Raw genomic sequence first — 21700 nt, forward strand, 5'->3', positions numbered from 1 at the left:
TTATTTAAAAATATAACAACAAAGGAAGTAAACCATATAAAAGTGACTCAGTCTTTTAGAGCCAAGTACCTTTTTAAGACTGAAGAAATGTATAAAACTCTTCCTCTCTTGCTTACCCCAATATGTATCAACACTTGTAGTCAAAAGTTTACTTAAAATTCATTGCATTGCATTAGAAATTAATTTCTTTTTCACAATTAAAATTCAAAAAATTATGTTTCGAAGATTCGCTGAAGATGGTGGAGTAGAAGGACATGCTCTCACCCCCTCTTTTGAGAACACCAGAATCACAACTAACTGCTGAACAAGCATAGACAGGAAGACACTGGAACTCACCAAAAAAGATACTCCACATGCAAAGACAAAGGAGAAGCCACAATGAGATGGTAGGAGGGGTGCTATCACAATAAAATCAAATCCCATAACTGCTGGGTGGGTGACTCACAGACTGGAGAACACTTAGATCACAGAAGTCCACCCACTGGAGTGAAGCTTCTGAGCCACACGTCAGGCTTCCCAACCTGGGGGTCTGGCAACTGGAGGAGGAATTCCTAGAGAATCAGACTAAGAAGCCTAGCTGGATCTAAATGCAGGACTTCTGCAGGATGGCGGGAAACAGAGACTCCACTCTTGGAGGGCACGCACAAAGTAGTGTGCATATCAGGACCTAAAGGAAGGAGCAGTAACCCCATAGGAGACTTAACCAGACCTACCTGCTAGTGTTGGAGGGTCTCTTGCAGAGGCCGGGGGCAGCTGTGGCTCACCAAGGGACAAAGACACTGTCAGCAGAAGTTCTGGGAAGTACTCCTTGGCATGAGCCCTCCCAGAGTCCACCATTAGCCCCACCAAAGAGCCCGGGTAGGCTCAAGTGTTGGGTCACCTCAGGCCAAACAACCAACAGGGAAGGAACCCAGTCCCACCCATCACCATCAGCAGACAAGCAGATTAAAGTTTTACTGAGCTGTGTCCACCAGAGCAACAGCCAGCTCTACCCACCACCAGTCCCTCCCATCAATAAAGTTCCACAACCCTCTTAGACAGCCTCATCCACCAGAGGGCAGACAGCAGGAGCAAGAAGAACTACAATCCTGCAGCCTGTGGAACAAAACACACATTCACAGAAAGACAGACAAGACGAAAGGGCAGAGGGCTATGTACCAGATGAAAGAAGAAGATAAAACCCCAGAAAAACAGCTAAATGAAATGGAGATAGGCAATCTTCCAGAAAAAGAACTCAATAATGATAGTGAAGATGATCCAGGACCTCAGAAAAAGAATGGAGGCAAAGATCGAGAAGATGCAAGAAATGTTTAACAAAGATCTAGAAGAATTAAAGAACAAACAAACAGAAATGAACAGTACAATAACTGAAATGAAAAATGGACTAGAAGGAATCAATAGCAGAATAACTGAGGCAGAAGAACAGATAAGGACCTGGAAAACAGAATGGTGGAATTCACTGCAGTGGAACTAAATAAAGATAAAAGAATGAAAAGAAATGAAGACAGCCTAAGAGACCTCTGAGACAACATTAAATGCACCATTATTTGCATTATAGCAGTCCTAGAAGGAGAAGAGAGAGAGAAAGGACCAGAGAAAATATTTGAAGAGATTATAGTCGAAAACTTCCCTAACATGGGAAAGAAAATAGCCACCCAAGTCCAGGAAGCACAGAGAGTCCCATACAAGATAAACCCAAGGAGAAACATGCCGAGACAAGAGATATCAAGTTGCCAAAAATTAAAGACAAAGAAAACTTACTGAAAGCAGCAAGGGAAAAATGACAACATACAAGGGAACTCCCATAAGGTTAATAGCTGATTTCTCAGCAGAAACTCTATAAGCCAGAAGGGAGTGGCATGATATACTTAAAGTGATGAAAGGGAAGAACCTACAAACAAGATTACTTGACCTGGCAAGGATCTCATTCAGATTCCATGGAGAAATCGAAAGCTTTAAAGACAAGCAAAAGCTAAGAGAACTCAGCACCACCAAACCAGCTCTACAACAAATGCTAAAGGAACTTCTCTAAGTGGGAAACACAAGAGAAGAAAAGGACCTACAAAAACAAACCTAAAACAATTAAGAAAACGGCATAGGAACATACATATCGATAATTACCTTAAATGTGAATGGATTAAATGCTCCAACCAAAAGACACAGGCTCACTGAATGGATACAAAAACAAGACCCATATATATGCTGTTTACAAGGGACACACTTCAGACCTAGGGACACATACAGACTGAAAGTGAGGGGATGGAAAAAGATATTCCATGCAAATGGAAATCAAAAGAAAGCAGGAGTAGCAATACTCATATCAGATAAAATAGACTTTAAAATAAAGACTGTTACAAGAGACAAGGAAGGACATTATGTAATGATCAAGGGATCAATCCAAGAAGAAGATATGACAATTATAAATAGATATGCACCCAACATAGGAGCACCTCAATACATAAGGCAACTGTTAACAGGTATGAAAGAGGAAATCAACAGTAGAACAGTAATAGTGGGGGACTTTAACACCTCACTTACACCAAGGGACAGATCATCCAAAATGAAAATAAATAAGGAAACAGAAGCTTTAAATAAACCAATAGACAAGATAGATTTAATTGATATTTATAGGGCATTCCATCCAAAAACAGCAGATTACACTTCCTTCTCAAGTGCACACGGAACATTCCCCAGGATAGATCACGTCTTGGGTCACAAATCAGGCCTCAGTAAATTTAAGAAAATTGAAATCATATCAAGCATCTTTTCTGACCACAATGCTATGAGATTAGAAATCAAATACAGGGAAAAAACGTAAAAAACACAAACATACGTAGGCAAAACAATACGTTACTAAATAACCAATAAATAAACAATACGTTACTAAATCACTGAAGAAATCAAAAAATATCCAAACCCTATGGGATGATCCAAACCCTATGGGATGCAGCAAAAGCAGTTCTAAGAGGGAAGTTTATAGCTATACAAGCCTAACTCAAGAAACAAGAAAAATCTCAAATAAACAATCTAACGTTACACATAAAGGAACTAGAGAAAGAACAAATAAAACCAAAAGTTAGAAGGAAAGAAATCATAACGATCAGAGCAGAAATAAATGAAACAGAAACAAAGAAAACAATAGCAAAGATCAATAAAACTAAAAGCTCGTTCTTTGAGAAGTTGATAAACCATTAGCCAGACTCATCAAGAAAAAGAGGGAGAGGACTCAAATCAATAAAATTAGAAATGAAAAAGGAGAAGTTACAACAGACACTGCAGAAATACAAAGTATCCTAAGAGAGTACTACAAGCAACTCTATGCCAATAAAATGGACAACCTGGAAGAAATGGACAAATTCTTAGAAAGGTATAACCTACCAAGACTGAACCAGGAAAAAATAGAAAATATGAACAGACCAATCACGAGGAATGAAATTGAAACTGTGCTTAAAAATCTTCCAACAAACAAAAGCCTAGGACCAGATGGCTTCACAGGTGACTTCTGTCAAACATTTAGAGAAGAGCTAACACCCATCCTTCTCAGACTCTTCCAAAAAACTGCAGAGGAAGAAAAACTCCCAAACTAGTTCTATGAGGCCACCATCATCCTGATACCAAAGCCAGACAAAGATACTACAAAAATAGAAAATTACAGACCAACAACTGATGAATATAGATGCAAAAATCCTCAACAAAATACTAGCAAACAGAATCCAACAACACATTAAAAGGATCATACACCATGATCAAGTGGGATTTATCCCAGAGATGCAAGAATTCTTCAATATACGCAAATCCATCAATGTGATACACCATATTAACAAATTGAAGAAAACCATATGATCATCTCAATAGACACAGAAAAAGCTTTTGACAGAATTCAACACCCATTTATGATAAAAACTCTCCAGAAAGTGGGCATAGAGGGAACCTACTTCAACATAATAAAGGCCATATACGACAAACCCACAGCAAACATCATTCTCAATGGTGAAAAACTGAAAGCATTTCCTCTAAGATCAGGAACAAGACAAGGATGTCCACTCTCACCATTATTATTCAACATAGATTTGGAAGTCCTAGCCACAGAAATCAGAGAAGAAAAAGAAATAAAAGGAATACAAATTGGAAAAGAAGAAGTAAAACTGTCACTGTTTGCAGATGACATGATACTATACTTAGAGAATCCTAAAGATGCCACTAGAAAACTACCAGAGTTAATCAATAAATTTGGTAAAGTTGCAGGATCCAAAATTAATGCACAGAAATCTCTTGTATTCCTATACACTAATGATGAAAAATCTGAAAGAGAAATTATGGAAACACTCCCATTTACCATTGCAACAAAAAGAATAAAATACCTAGGAATAAACCTACCTAGGGAGACAAAAGACCTGTATGCAGAAAACTATAAGACACTGATGAAAGAAATTAAAGACGATACCAACAGATGGAGAGATATACCATGTTCTTGGATTGGAAGAGTCAATATTGTGAAAATGACTATACTACTCAAAACAATCTACAGATTCAATGTAATCCCTGTCAAATTACCAATGGCATTTTTTACAGAACTAGAACAAAAAATCTTAAAATTTCTATGGAGACACACAAGACCCCAAATAGCCAACGCGGTCTTGAGGGAATAAAACGGAGCTGGAGGAATCAGACTCCCTGACTTCAGACTATATCATAAAGCTACAGTAATCAAGATAATATGGTACTGGCACAAAAACAGAAATATAGATCAATGGAACAGGATAGAAAGTCCAGAGATAAACCCACACACCTATGGTCAACTAATCTATGACTAAGGAGGCAAGGATATACAATGGAGAAAAGGCAATGTCTTCGATAAGTGGTGCTGGGAAAACTGGCCAGCTACATGTGAAATTAGAACACTCCCTTACACCATACACAAAAATAAACTCAAAATGAATTAGAGACCTAAATGTAAGACTGAGCACTATAAAACTCTTAGAGGAAAACATAGGAAGAACACTCTTTGACATAAATCACAGCAAGGTCCTTTTTGACCCACCTCTTAGAGAAAGGGAAATAAAAACAAAAATAAACAAATGGGACCTAATGAAACTTAAAAGTTTTTGCACAGCAAAGGAAAGCATAAACAAGACGAAAAGACAACCCTCAGAATTGGAGAAAATATTTGCAAACTAATCATTGGACAAAGGATTAATCTCCAAAATATAAAAACAGCTCATGCAACTCAATATTAAAAAAACAAACAACCCAATCCAAAAATGGACAGAAGACCTAAATAGACATTTCTCCAAAGAAGACATACAGATGGCCAAGAAGCACATGAAAAGCTGCTCAACATCACTAATTATTAGAGAAACGCAAGTCAAAACTACAATGAGGTATCACCTCACACCAGTTAGAATGGGATCATCAGAAAATCTACAAACAGCAAATGCTGGAGAGGGTGTGGAGAAAAGGGAACCCTCTTGCACTGTTGGTGGGAATGTAAATTGATACAGCCACTATGGGGAACAGTATGGAGTTTCCTTAAAAAACTAAAAACAGAATCACCATATGACCCCACAATCCCACTACTGGGCACATACCCAGAGGAAACCATAATTCAAAAAGACACATGAACCCCAATATTCATTGCAGCACTATTTACAATAGCCAGGTCATGGAAGCAACCTAAATGCCCATCGACAGACGAATGGATAAAGAAGATGTGTTACATATATACAATGGAATATTACTCAGCCATAAAAAGGAACGAAATTGGGTCATTTGTAGAGACATGGATGGAACTAGAGACTGTCATACAGAGTGAAGTAAGTCAGAAAGAGAAAAACAAATATCGTATATTAACGCATATATGTGGAACCTAGAAAATGGTATAGATGAACTGGTTTGCAGAGCAGAAATTGAGACACAGAAGTAGAGGAAAAACGTATGGACACCAAGGGGGGAAAGCAGTGGGGGGTGCTGGTGGTGGGATGAATTGGGAGATTGGGATTGACATGTATAGACTGAGGTGTATAAAATGGATGACTAATAAGGAAAAAAATTTTTTAAATTATGTTTCAAAAATTAAGTGTCTTTCATTAATAATTTTGCTACAAATCCTATGACCATTTCCTCTAAAAATGGAACTAAGTTCACCTTGTGCAAATCAGTTTAATTCTGCTCCAAGTAACTTTCAGTATGAGGACTGATGTTGTGGGTATGAATAATAATTTGAATTGGTGAGTGGTCTTTCACATGGTAATGCACATGCTATTGTTGACAAGCAATTAATTTTGACCATTTTCTATTTAACAGCAGGCTGCAGAAAAGCCATCCTCATACAAGTGTGTGTCAGCAAACAGAAACAGAGCGAATTCTCATAGCCACTTCTCCAGGTAAGGGTAGCTTATGTTAAGAAAACCCAGAATTCTCTGACATTTCTTTGAAATCATGTCAAATCTTTTCTTTCATCTTCAAGGCTGACATAATCCTTGGCAAGGTATACCTTATTGATGTTGTCTTTGTCAGGCAAGAAATGAATAAGAAATCCACATTTCAATTCTGAGGTTGACTGAGCAGAAGTTATCTTCAAAAGAAGGGTGCAGGGTTCCCAGGTGTCTTTAGATTCTTGCTGTTAGTGAAGCTGATATATAGACTCTTGACTTCGTTCTGCAGAAATAGTTCCAGCATAGGAAAGTTCACAGGCTGTTGATCTCCCATCTCCTCTAGGGTAGCAACTTATATAAATAGACTAAATAATTCAGGAGAGACCATAATATTGCCTACAAGGCCAAGGCAAAAATATCCACCAAAAAAGCTGTGTTAAGTGAACTCTGATGTATATCAGTTCAGAAAATGGAATTTCCTTTGAATTTTGTGAGAAGTAAAAGTCCTTAATGGGAAAAGAAACTGACCTCAAGTAATTTAATGGGGGAAAAAAGCACCACCCCGTTTTTCTGGGATGTATATTGGGATAGATTATAGAATAGATAGAAAATTAAAAGAACCACGGATTCTGAGTCCTACTGCTTCTAGGATATTCTATAAGGAATCATGTACCTATGTTTACCAGTCTTGATGTTTTCTGGCAATACTCACACTCACTTATTTAGCAAGCATTAGTGGTAACTTCTCTGATAAAATACCTTGCTCCCAAACTGAAGCTACAGTCTCAGCTTTTACCTCCCCTACAGAAATGTGAGACAGATCTAACATGCCCACTGCTCCATGTTGCATTCATGAAATCCCATTTTATGTTGCAGGGAAGGGAGGTGAAAATGTTACTATTCTGGGCAAACAGTACACAGCAGAGTTAATACAGAGGTGCCTAAAGGTTTCCCCTCTCTACCCATCACAACCCAATTCAATCTTCAATTTTGTGCCTTTGCCCATGTGAACTTAAGCATGTGGCAGAGAAGTAACCTGTTAGAGTTCTGTAGGACTCTTTTTGGAATTAGTCATTTTACAAACTTGTCCATGAGAAGGATTTTTTTAAAAAATAAAATTGCCTTTATGCCTCTTTGATGTCTCTTCCTTTCTTAAGAACTTACTAAAGATCACAAGAAATAGATTAAAATATTCCACTGTTTTAAACAAAGGCCCCCAACCTCCTGCCATGGTAGACTTTGTTGTGGATTTCAAATTACAACATGAAGCATTTTCCCCAGTTGTTTCAATAACATAAAACAAGGATTTAAACTTGCCACACTTGCTTAGAGAATAAATCACCACTGAGAAAATGTTCTGCTTTATTTTTTCTCACAAGAGAAATCAGACTATTTTAAATTGATTTCTAAAACTCAGGAACAGTCATTTAGTCAACTAAAAATCAACATGGAGATTTACTCACAGGAGGTTCCATTTTCGGTGAACTCAGAGTGAGAGGTGGTAGAAGCCGAGAGATGAGTTTAGGATTTGGGTGGTCGGGGACTGAAATTTTAGTTGAATCTTTGTCCTCAAATCTTCTTTTGAAAATTTTACTTAGAAACACTATGTTCCTAAAAAATACCTTCCTAAAATCTTTTGGGAGGGATAACAATTATAAGCTAACTATTTCTGTGTCTTCATAATTATCCTGTGGTTGGAGAAGGTTAAACAGCAGGAGAATCTCACTAAAGCTGGTCAGGGAGATGGCTCAAGTTGTTCAGGCTGACTGGAGACGAATCAGAGTCGAGATTTTATTTTTATCTCATCCAAATTGTCCTATAAAGTGTGTTGTCTTCCTCGCTCTTTCTCACTTTTCCCCCTTCTTTTCCTCAAATTAAGATTTTTATGTGTAAATGGTGTCAAAAGAAAATTCAGGGTTTTACTTGATATGGACATTTTACTGGGTGAGAAACAAATTGTTCTTGAACAAGGAGGCTTCAACACCAAAAGTGGTAAGAAGTTTGTTTCAGGGTTACAGTAAGGCTTATGAAGCATAAAAGAGGAAGTTCCTAGAGCTTAATTCTCATTGGTTTGGACAAGCAGTTTACTTAGGTCATTGCTGATTGGCTACAATGTGCTGTGTCATCCTGACAAGGAAACTTCACTTACAGCTTAAGTATTTCAGTAAATGGACTTTTATGAGTTTTGCTAAGATCTGTGTGGGTCATTGGCTTGGAAGAAAAGGTAGGTCCTTGGCCTCCCTTTTGGTTTTTATATAATAAGGGATTATATTATTGTCCTACCACTTCCTTTTTTATTTCTAGATTGGAATAATAAAGCATGGTGTAGTTTAAAAATTTGTTTCAATCTTGAGATATTTCCATGTAGGAACTGGTAAATACTTGACATAAGGAAAAAGCCTTGCTCTTGTTCTCCTGAGCTATCTTTGGTCTGAATTACAGTTCCCGTGGTAATGATATGACTCCCAAAGTGTAATATATTTCCTAAAACTATGCAATAAATTTAGAGCTGGCAGAGAATTCCCTGGGTCTGGAGAGACATCTCCATTGAGAGAGACAGATTCCTGAAAAACTGTTGACATATGGCTGCCTATTTCTACATGTATAGGCATGACTTTTGCCCAGAGAACTCATGACTGCCAACTGTTTTTGACACATCGTGGCTGGTACCCTCCAACTCCCCTTTTTCCATGGACTAACCTCATTATTGGAACAGTTGACTGCTCAAAAAATTATCTAGGTTCTGGAGGGTGGGGATGGCATGGGGCTAGGTGGTTTTACAAAGTGGTGGCAATCTGCCACCTTTTCTAATTCTACCTACCTCATCAACCACTGGTCTTGGTTTTTGCCTTATTGCCTGACTACTTGATCCAGGTTTAATCAGTTAGTGCTTCACCTGTGTACAAAGGCAAGTTGATGGACCATAAACCATTCACAGGTAGGCTGCCAAATTTTAATCTATGTGTAAAATTTATTTTTGTTTTCACTGAAGACGCATGCTGTTATGTTGCTGTTTGTCATACTGACTTTTTAACCAAACAGGTTGTAAAACATGATATAGGGCAGTTTATAATTTAAGGGGTAAGGAACATAGTGTCATAATAACTCGGAGCCAGACCTACATAGTATTTACTTGGGTTATCAGATAGTTTTGTCGGGTGCACAGGAGAAGAGAATAGTTACATCAGGGAAAACAGCTCTGCTAAGCAACCACATAGTTCTACAGGATGACTGACTAAATAGCACAATAATTGTGGATCGTTTTTTATAACATATATTCTGCCATTTGCTATCTGTCAGTCAGTATTTGCCTCTTAACCCTTCCAAGTTGGAGAAAAAACAAGTCTAGTCTATTTATTCTAATACCCTTCTTTTGGAAATGAGTATATTCACAGCCAGAGGGAATGGTAAAGCAATTGCCCAAACTCATTGTTTTCTTGGTCAACCTAGGCAGACTGCCAATTGTGAAACCATGGAAATGTTAAAAAAAAAAAAAAAAAAAAGTCTAGATATTCATTCCCAGAGCTGAAATTGTTAGCATATCTGAAGCATCTGTGTTGGTGGTAACTGTCAAACTTTGCATTGCAAAATTCAAAGCCAGAACTTGAGTGGGATATTAAATATGAGGATTCTGTTCTCAAGCACTGTAAAAAGTAAAAAAGAAACTAAATGCCCGAAGGCAAATATATTGCACTGACATTTGAAACTCTTCCAATAGATTTTATTTATTATGCTTTTTAAAAACAGAGAAGTAGAAGTACACATTTCATTTTGCAAGGTGAGATATAGTCTCTCTATGACAATAAGAATGTAAAAATAAGGTATTTTATGTATTGAAATCCCAATGAATTTGAAAGTTGCAAATGATCTCTTTCAGAGGACCTCAGGACAATAGTTTAAAGACCTCTGGTGACTATATAATGATTCATATCCAGAAAGTGCTTGAAAATTGTTAAACACTGATGGTTTGTAATACAAGTTGAAATAGTCCAAATTGAAATGACCTCTGGTGAATTGGACTGGGGCTGAAAAAACTGTTTTGCCAGGGATCACGTTAAGTGAGTGCTAGCAAGCAGAGAGACAGGTGTTTCCTGTTCCCAACCACATGGCATAACCATATAGATTAGCTGCAGGGAATCTAGCCAGAATATTTTTTTTAAACCTAATTCAATTTACCACCCCTCATATGGAAATTGGTTTAGGTTTAAATGATATCCTAAATAATTTGGAACTCATAATTAAGATTTATATGCTTTTCTTTATTCCTAATATAGCAATACAGTACAATATCCCAGAATCATAAATGATAATAACAGGATGGGCTCTTGAACTATCTCATTCAAACTCTGTTAATATAGGCATTCTCTCTACTCTTGCCCTGGAAGATAGGCCACCATCCTCTGCGTGATCACTTCCAGTGCAGGGAAGGGAGGAAGAGAAACTCAAAGATGATTGAGATAGACAAATTCAGTCTTATAGACACCTCTGAGGCTACTGTTTCTTGCTGACTGTTCAGATATTTAAACTAGAGTTAAAACATTAAGTGCTGCATATGCAAAATGAGAAAACCTCTTATTTATACATCCTGCCTCTTTAAGTTGAGCATATATTAAATATATTAATGCCAACTTGGATTACCACACAATATTGCTTTTACATTCCTCAAAGAATTTTGTTATGTCTAACGGAACACTAAATTGGAAGGGATGTTTTCTAGGGATAGCACTAACAATGACATGCAGTGATTAAGTGTTATCTGTATATGTGTAGCTCTCATTCCCATGGAACACAGCCATCAATACACTCTGGGATGCTGAGCATTGCAGGGCCCTTAAGGGAGAGAATTTCCAGATTCTGTATCACTGCCCTGCCACATACTATAGTAAATCATCTGATTAGGTGTGTAAACGAGTGACAGAATGAAAGAGGCTGACTGAGTTTTGTGGCACCCCATTGGGTTATAGAGGGGGTAGTCTTGGGGTGTCACAGAGGAGAGAATGACATAGGGAATTTCTAAAATAGCATTTGCTACGGGTTGAAGACTGTGTGGAAATGATGGTCCCCCAAAGGAACAGATTCCCCCCCCCCCCACATATTCTCTTCCTCTTAAGAACTAAAAAATTACAACACTATATTATCTGGGGTGCTATGAAGGTTCTAAGAAAGATGGATAGGTCTTATGCATAAATCTAGTGATGGGACAGCACAGGTCAGTGTTCCAGTTTGTGGGAGTCGGAGACTCATGAGTCAAATCCCAGCACCACTACTTAAGTCCCAGACCTTTGGACAATTTATTCAGCTTCTCTGTGCCTCAATTTCTTCATCTATAAAACAGAGATAATAATCTGTAGTAAATAGAGTTGAGGTGATGAGTAAATGAGTATACTCTGGCACAGAGTTTTCACTTGGTGAATGTATTATTTTTATTATTATAAAAATATTCTTAAACGTCATTAAGGGTGTTCTGTATGTTTTGTTTAGTTTCCACTTATAAGGGAACACACATTTCTGGCTCTCTACTCTGCTTTGTGTGTAACTCTGGCTATGAAACCCTAAAAGATGTTGAGTATTTTGGTGGAAGAGGCAGAGATTTCCTTCTTTCCTCTTCTCTCTCTCTCTCTCCCCCCTCTACCTTGCCCCCATCCTCTGCTCCCCCCTCTTTATTCTTGCTGAGTCCTCAGTTTAGTGGGACCTCACAGTTAAGCACTGAGGATCTGCCCACACAGGTAGTAATTTCCTGGGCTGCAGGCTGAAAGCACAAAGACTGGCACGTGGTGGCTGGGACTTCCTCCACTCTGGACAGATGTGAGTGTAATTTTGGCCAAAAGGCAAGGGGGTGGGAAAGGGAGAGACTTCTCACGGCAGTGCTTTGCTGGTGTCTTTCAAGAGGGAAAAAAGATTATACCTCTAGGTTAAAAAGCAAGACTAAACCACAGTTATGTAATTTTGAAAGATTCCTAAATCTGTATTGGCATTATTTTTAAAACATTAAACTTCAAAGAAATAACCAAAAGAATTTCTCCTGACCTCATACTACATATAGTCCATTAAAAATTCAATTTGTAAAACATATTTCAAATGGTTATTCTCAGGAGAATATGCCTCAGTAAAGACCAGACACATGGAATATTTCAACTGTGTGGGGCTCCTCATTTTTTTTTTCTTTTTCTTCACATACAGGGTAGGACTTCTAGATGAATAAAGATATGGTGTATTTTCCAGGACTAAATTATCTTTGAGCTGTGATCAAGCATGAGAAATTTCCACCCTGAGGAAAAATATTTGAAGGTTGCAAAATGAATGTAAGTTCATGGGTAATACTACTTTTCTACTGTAAACATACTGAATTCCAAATATATTTTCAATGGAAAATACCCAGGAATTCCTAAGTTATGTATTTCCTGGGAATATATAGATTGGTGATCTTCATATAAATGTCAGTGTGGCAAAACCTTCAGAGATTTTCTAGTCCAAAGTTCCCATTCTGCAGATAAGTAAACAAAGACCTAAATGTATTCTAACTTTGCGACAGAAAATAGCTTTGTGTTTGAGTGCTAACTAAAGCCAACTGCTAGTGCCTGTGTGCAAATTTCTTTTGGGAAAGATGAAGAGGTTAAGTTCAGATTCAGCTGGAAAAGGTGCTGTGATCCAGTAGCAACTGCCCCAGACTCAGGATCAGGTGTAAGAAAGCAAGAATGTCATGTGGTTGATGATGATTACCAACAGCAGAGCCTTTAAAATCAGTTAAGTTCTGGCAATGGCTCATGGTGCTGCTTCTGCTTTTCGAGTAAGTGTAGACTCATTTCTTAACATTTCTGCATGCCAATTTCCTCATCAATCAAGTAGGAATAAATTATTTATTGGGAAGAGATTTATTGATATAACCAGAGCTTTCTCTACAGTCCTAGATTTACGTTTCAGAATCAATGATCCTTTGTTTCATATTGGCTGACCTATTCACCAGGCTGGATTTGGTAGCCTATGACTATGATAGTAAAAAAGACACTTGAGGGAAGCTGTGAAAAATTTGGTATGATCAAATATACCAAGAAAATGAAGAGCATTGAGCAAAAGTCACATGGAAGGAAAACATGAGGAATATCACTGTATATGAAGGTAAATACTGCTTATAAGAAATCTGAAGAGCCATATAAAAGCCACCTCTGTGGAGCTTCCTGCAAGAGCAGGTTGGAGAAATAATGGTCACATCAAGCCAATCAGAGGGTGGCTGTATTTTGTGCTGGAAAAACAACACTTCCATAAGAACAGCAAATTGGTATCACTGAGTGAGAAAAGTTGGAAGACTGCAGGTAAGCCAGGACCAGAATAACAAGCATGACAGTGGAAGCTGTCCTGTCAACAGTTTTGATAATGTGAAACAAAAGAGAGGCATCAGGGCTTCCCTGGTGGCGCAGTGGTTGAGAGTCCGCCTGCCGGTGCAGGGGACGCGGGTTCGTGCCCCGGTCTGGGAGGATCCCGCATGCCGCGGAGCGGCTGGGCCCGTGAGCCATGGCCGCTGAGCCTGCGCGTCCGGAGCCTGTGCTTCGCGGCGGGAGAGGCCACAGCAGTGAGAGGCCCGCGTAATGCAAAAAAAAAAAAAAAAAAGAGAGGCATCAAAATAGAAACTTCTCTCCCTTTAAAGCTACAGATAAAATTTGAAAATACATATCTTACCTATAGGTTTATAGATAAAATATGGACATTTCTGCTTCTGTGGACCATGCATATGAGAAAATGTGCAACACCAAAGAAAGGCCTTTCAACCTGCTGTGGCTAGTATGAGTATCATCTTTGTGGCTATCTTCGGTAACACAGATAATTTCCAATAAATGTTGGGTTTTTAATAATGAAAATATTTCAGTGGTCAGTTTATACTTGATCCTGTTTTCCTGTTTCTAAGCTGTGGCATAAGAACTATATTGTAAAAAGTAGTTGTTGTGAGAGTTGTGAAGATGGAGAATTTATAAAATGACCAAGTGCAAAGGAAATCTACGGTTGAGAGAGAGGTGTAATCACATCCTCTCAACCTGGGGAGAAAGTGAAATGCTGACAGGCCATAATAATGTTACTAGAACTGCTCAAGCCCAGAAAATTCCACAAGAAAGACAATTTTTAGAGCTGAGGAGAACATTAAAATGTTACTGACTATTTTAAACACACTGGTGTAAAACACGTTCGTCATGTTTGACTTGGCAGGTGAAATTGATATTTTTGTGTCACATGAGACTTTCTATTCTAACCTACCTAAGTATTTATTATTATTAGTTTTAAATATTTATTAAGTACCTACTCTATGCCAGGCACTGATAATTTCTTTCAACTATTTTTGATGATTAGGAAAAATAAATTTATGGCACCTGAGAGGGTAACTCCTCACTGAAGGGTAGCTATTATTTTTCCCACATCCAAACTGTTAGGAAGGGATAGAACATGAACTGGAATCAAGCCTGCTCTCTTTTTTCTACTATGCTATGTTTGAATTTCTGGAAGCTAGTCATATTATCTTAATAGTCTCCTGATGGATGACTCATTTTTACCTTTCATTTTTTTTCCCATCCCCGATTCTTATTTTCCCACTTTTCTATATTATTGCAGTCCCCCCCAAATAACCCATTACTTATTTTCATAATAAAAGCTACATTTATAGGTGTTATTGTCTTTATTACCTCATAGCAGGTTAAAGGAAATTAGATACTAATGGCAGAAATTCATGTTTATTATGAGAGTAGGAAACACACACACACACACACACACCTGGTAATACCCTATTGTCTTATTTTTTAATGTAGACCATTAACTGGTAAAATTCTATAATATCTATCACTTATGTTGTATCATATATTATGGCATATATTAAACTATCAAAAGATGGCATTAGTCTTGAAGTTCCCTTTAAAAATGAGTTAGGGGACTCGAGTGTATGGTGATGTATGATAAGTAGACTTTTGGTGATGATCACTTTGTAATAAACACAGATGTCGAATCATAACGTCAGCACCGGAAACTTACATAATGTCATATACCAAGTTTACCTCAATTAAAAAAATAAATAAGGTTTAAATATGCCATCAGTACAATGTGTTTATAAATGAATAAATATAAATCGGTCATTATACAGTGAATGAAGATCTGGTTAGTGTGTAAACAACTGGACAGAATAGACTCTCAGAGTAAGGGAAGATATTTTAAACAGAAAAGACTTAAATTTTACTGTGCAAATGCTTTTGACTTTAATTAGGTCTCATTTGTTTGTTTTTACTTCCATTACTCTAGGAGACTGATCAAAAAAGATACTGCTTCAATTTATGTCAAAGAGTGTTCTTCCTATGTTTTCCTCTAAGAGTTTTATAGAATCAGGTCTTATATTTAGTTCTTTAATCCATTTTGAGTTTATTTTTGTGTATGGTGTTAAAGAATGTTCTATTTCATTTTTATACATGTAGCTGTCCAGTTTTCCTAGCACCACTTATTGAAGAGACAGCTTTTCTTCATTGTAGAGTCTTGCCTCCTTTGTCATAGATTAATTGACCATAGGTGCGTGGGTTTACAAAATGAAAAGACAGCCCACAAAATGGGAGAAAATATTTTCAAACGATGCCAATGATAAGGGATTAATGTCCAAAACATATCAATATCAAAAAAACCCAAACCCAATCAAAATATAGGCAGAAGACCTAAATACACATTTCTCCAAAGAAGACTTACAGATGTTCCAAAATCATATGAAAAGAAGCTCAACATTGCTAATTACTAGAGAAATGCAAGTCAAACTAACAATGAGATGTCACCTCACACTGGTCAGAATGGCCATCATCAAAATGTCTACAAACAATAAATGCTGGAGAGGATGTGGTTAAAACGGAACCCTCCTACACTGTCGGTGGAAATGTGAATTGGTACAGCCACTATGGAGAGCAGGATGAAGGTTCCTCAAAAAACTAAAAATTAGAGCTACCACATGATCCAGCAATCCCACTCCTGGGCCAATATCTAGAGAAAACCATACTTTGAAATTATACATGCACCACAATGTTCATTGCAGCGCTGTTTACAACAGCCAAAACACGGAAGCAGCCTAAATGTCCATGGACAGAGGAATGGATAAAGAAGATGTGGTACATATACACAAGGGAATATTACTCAACCATTAAAAAGAATGAAATTATGCCATTTGCAGCAGCATGGATGGACCTATCTTATCTTACCTTGCTTATCATACAAAGTCAGTCAGACAGAGAAAGACTATGATATTGCTTATATGCAGAATCTTAAAAAAAATGATACAAATGAACTTACCTAAAAAACAGATACAGACTCACAGACTTAGAAAACAAACTTACGGTTACCAAAGGGGAAAGGGTTGGGGGAGGGATCAATTGGGAGTTTGGGATTGACATATATACACTACTATATTTAAAATAGATAACCAACAAGGACCTACTGTATAGCGTAAGGAAATCTGCTAAATATTCTGTAATAACCTAAGTGGGAAAACAATTTTTAAAAGAATAGATTACATGTATATGTATAACTGAAATCACTTCGCTGTACATCTGAAACTAACACATTGTAAATCAACTATATTCCAATATAAAATAAAAATTTAGAAAAGATTTAGATTTTATACTATATTCCCATAGTTTTGTATTGTCAACAAGATAGCTTGCTTCAAACTGGAGGACCAAACATTATTTTACCCAGGAAGGCAAGTGGATGTTTATGAGGAAGCCAGCATGCAAAATCTTGTGTTATTTCCATTAAAGGGAATATTGTCCTGCCTAAGGTTCTTTTTAATATTCAAAAACTATCCCTTAAACACTATCATTGTCAATCTCTTTATTTTCAGAAAATAATCATATGTGAGAATCGAAAGAAAAATATGTGCTGTATATTAGAGTTTCCTCAGTGAAACCTGTCATGTGCAAACCTCATTAATCTCATTTTTCATTTAATGGTCACTTATAGGAAGTTACCTTAGTTGTTTTTGTTTGGATTTGTTTTACTATGAATAAACTCTTTTTGGATGGATTAGATTAAAAACGCTAATATGAACTGGACGAAAAAGAAATGTAGAGCATCTTCCTCCCATACATGGAAGGAAGCTAGACATACAGTCATATTCCTATATTATATATGGCATATATTTATATTATTCAGTTTTATGATGGTTATTTTAATTTTTTTTTTTTTTTTTTTTTTTTTTTTGCGGTACGTGGGCCTCTCACTGTTGTGGCCTCTCCCATTGCGGAGCACAGGCTCCGGACACGCAGGCTCAGCGGCCATGGCTCACGGGCCTAGCCGCTCCGTGGCATGTGGGATCTTCCCGGACCGGGGCATGAACCCATGTCCCCTGCATTGGCAGGCGGACTCTCACCAACTGCGCCACCAGGGAAGCCCGGTTAGTTTAATTTAAATATGGAATTACTATATGACTTTAAAAAAATTAAAAATATAAAAAGGGAAGAGAATAATCATCCTAAGTCCACCACTCCAAAGTAATTATTAATATTTTATTTTCTTTTGTTGTTTTTCATCAATGGACTGCACAGTGTATCAAATTTTCACGTAACATTATACCATTATTAGCATTACCTCATCTCCTAAAAGTTCTTTGAAAATGTATTACCCACTTTTTGTCTATAACAAATGAAATTTAGTCATTCTATTATTAGACCTAGAGTTCTAGGTTTTGTTTATTGCAAATAGATTTACATTAGCTAAAAATAAAAAAAACTCTGTATATAAAATTTTATATACACTTATCGTTGATAACTCACTTAGAATAAATTCCTTGAAACAGAATTGCAGGGTACTAAATGATGATCATTTCTAAGGCTTTTGATACATTCAGTTTTTGTGTGGTCAACTGCTAGAATGCAGATTTGCTTTAATTCTATTTCCTTTTAGCTTGTTTTCATAATTTATACCTAAATCCTGAACAAGCCTAGATTTTGCTGCTGTTGTTATTATTTTTATAGAAGATGAGACTATTAATCTTGTATTTTCCTAAGTTATCACACGGTACGATTCATTTTTAAAATATGCTTTTTAGGTAAGATACTAATGTATCATCGCCATAAAATATTGGGATTCTGAATACTCTATGCATATTTTTGCTGATATCCATTATCCAGAAAACTCTTGTGGAAATAGTTCTCTCAGTTTATTAGAGGAAGCAAAAGGGCAAGTTCATTTCTGGAAGAGCTGTTCAGGGATGCAGAGGCCTAGTGCAGAATGAACAAATATTTGTTGAAGTGTGTAAATAAATAGTTGTTGAACTGAATGCTATGTAAAACTTATGAATCAAAAGCTCTCCCAGGATGGTTTATGGATCGCCATTAATTTTCTCATTATGAGATAAAAAATAGAGGACACTTACTGAAATATTTGAATTTAAAGGATCAGAAGTTGATGACTAATCAGAAGTTGGTCCTGATCCCGTGGAGGCACAGAACCACTCTTTGCCACTTTTTATTTTCCCATTATTGGCCTGTTATCTGTTCTGTCATCTAGTATCAACTGTCACTCATAAAATTGACACTACACCCTTATCTGGACCTTTAAGGAAATCATACTTGGTGGCTTTGTTGTCTGTGCAAATGCAGCTGTTGAAAAATCATATAACCCATGTAATCAGGATGACATTGTAGCAAACACACAAGAGAGACCTGGGTTACAATTTTCTGGTTCTCCAAAAAACAATTTCTTTTGTTGTCTTGCTGTTTTCAAGTCACCTTATTCTTAAAAGCTATATTCTCAAAATACTTAAACCGTGTAAATTCTCAGTGGTTAACTATAGCTGTAGGGGAAATTATGCGTTGGAATAAAATTTCAAAAAAATCTCATAGGCAAAATTTGGGCAGTTCATTTTAGATCAATTCCAGAAAGGATGAATATTTTTGTGTGTGCAGTTCCAGATAATTTCACCATAGACATCATCTCTGAGAGCTTAGGATTTATGCTGATTTTTATTATAGTCATAATGAATCTGTCATATTGCTACTAGAACTGACACAGGGCACATTAATAGTCTGAGCAAACTGTATTCTTAAAATAACAACAATAATAATAGTAATTCTATTTGGTGAAGGTTAAATTAATTGCTCATAGAAAAATATTACAAGAGACTTTGCCTCAGTTCTGTCTCTACTCATTATGAGCCTTTTATTCAACAATGTTATTTTGGTGTGACTGAGCTGGATGTTGAATAGAGTAATGGTAACAATGCCTATAAGTTACTGAGGTACTACTACGTGTCAAACCCTTCACAATTAAAATTAACAAAATCTCTGTATGTTCGACATTAGCAACCTATTTCTCATATTAGGAAAACATGCTAAAACAATTAATCAATGTGCTTAAATCCCAAGGCTTATAAGTAATAGAATCAGGATTTCAAACCCAGATTTGAACGACTCAAAAGTCCTGCTCTTTTCCACTATGATACATTATTTTTACTTGATGAAAAGGATCCCAGCAATGTTGAATCAGAACTTAGTTTAAGTAACACACATGTGACATCAGTGCTTGATGTGAGGAGAAGTATCATGTATTTTCTATGTGAAGTTAATGCATTGCAACAGCTGGAAAGTCACATCATATTTCTGTGAGACTCTAGACCCAGAGTGCCGAGGAATTCTTGCGTCTGTGTCAGTTGTTATGAAACCACAGAGCACGTGAGCCACAGGGCTAACAGCCTCACACTTTGCCTATAATAATGCAGTTAAAGAATATTGGTCCAAAATTTGTCTCCACACAAAATAATCTGTGTAAACCTAGTTCTGTGTTTCCTCTCTCAACTATTTATGGAAAGATTTTTTTCTTTTGGCTATATGTCTTTTATTTGTTAAATGCTTACAGTATAGTAATACATAAAACAACTTGAATAAAGTTTGTGACATGATCTTAGAAACATGATTTATGTTTATGGAGTTGCCTTATCATGGCTGGTGGCTGCAGCAATCAAAAAATTGTCAAAATCATGTTGCCATTATACTCCCAGTTTAAAGACAAAAATTTAGCCTAAAAAATATACATAACATGGCTTAGTAGTATAGACACAGCCATAGTATTCTCAGTCTAGGCTGAATTGCCTTAAATTGGTAAACAGTTTCTTCACTGCTTTTATTTTTTACTTTTTAAATAATTCTACATTTCTTATTGTATTAAAAAATATAAGCATAATGAATATTTACTGTAATGAACAAAAAATTCAATATGTAATTATAAAGTTCCCCTCCCCCCCAATACTCTCAACCCCCAGCCTAAATGGTATCTTGTGATATATGCTATTTTTAATTTGTTCATATAATGCACTGAGGCAAATTCCAAGTACTAATTTATCTCCATTTTCTTTAACAGCATCATAAAATGTCAAAGGGTTCAAGCAAACGAATTTTCAAAAAATAAGTCTTCTGTTATGAATAATGTTGGTCAGAACTCTTAGTTACAAAGACAGAAATCAATTTGTAACAACTTAATCAATAATAAGTAATGGATCGGACATATATTGTGGTAGCACAGAGAACTGAAAGACAAGACAGCTCCAAAGTCAGACCAGTTCAAACCAGGCAACAAATGCCTGTAAGATTCTATCTATCACTGGTTTCTATTTCTTCCTGTAAGTCATCTTTATTATCTTAACCATAGATGGACTTCTTCACGAGATGGGGGTGGAAACAGCCATCTGCATCTCTGTCCTCAAACACTCTCACCTCTGAAGCTAGAGAAAGGGGACTACCTCTGCTGTTTAAAAAAATCCTTTCAAAAGATTCTGCCTTTCAAAAAAGGGCCAATTTGGGGTACTTGCCAACATGAACCACTATGGCTGGGGGAATAAAATATGAACCACTATGGCTGGGGGAATAAAATATCATTTTTGACCCAGCTCGGGTCTCTGCTCTGTCTCCAATGCCTTGTAATGGACAATTCTCAACAAGTATTTATGGAATTAATATCCCAAAGACAACTTTATTAAAATAGGAACATTGAAAAAAAGCCCAAGTACTTAAAAAAATCCTGTGTCTGTTATCTGCAATTATGACTGTAATTTTACAACATGATGTATGTGTTCTCTGCAGTTACAATATTTTAAAATGTAATTCTGACAAGATTATTTCTACATAATCATCAAATCCACCATTTAATCAACCTGTTGTTTGTTATTTAAGATTAATTAAAAGGCAGATGACTGCATGCCCAGTTTATTGAGTGTGTGATAAAGTCAGCTCCTCAACTGGTTTAAAGCACTGAATAAACTTTTTTTTTGAAAAGTAACAGTTTAAAATCTTTAATCTATCCTTCCTTCCTTCCAGAAACACTCACTG

At 36.7% G+C, this 21700-nt stretch overlaps 1 long non-coding RNA gene across 5 annotated transcripts; it reads left to right on the forward strand.

The window, feature by feature from the left end:
* The first annotated feature begins 8481 nt into the window (after window positions 1–8481).
* On the forward strand, window positions 8482–21218 carry LOC105748282 (uncharacterized). Of its 5 annotated transcripts, none has more exons than XR_004486733.2 (4): window positions 8541–8598; window positions 9249–9312; window positions 12555–12676; window positions 20736–21218. It is a non-coding gene; the product is annotated as an uncharacterized LOC105748282 (long non-coding RNA). The 5 variants fall into 5 exon arrangements; XR_007479295.1 differs by lacking the exon at window positions 8541–8598 and adding an exon at window positions 13277–13684 and having other exon boundaries at window positions 8622–9312; XR_007479297.1 differs by lacking the exon at window positions 8541–8598 and adding an exon at window positions 13339–13684 and having other exon boundaries at window positions 8624–9312.
* Window positions 21219–21700: the final 482 nt, after the last annotated feature.

This window comes from Orcinus orca, chromosome 9, assembly GCF_937001465.1.
Source record: "Orcinus orca chromosome 9, mOrcOrc1.1, whole genome shotgun sequence".
NCBI lineage: Eukaryota > Metazoa > Chordata > Mammalia > Artiodactyla > Delphinidae > Orcinus > Orcinus orca.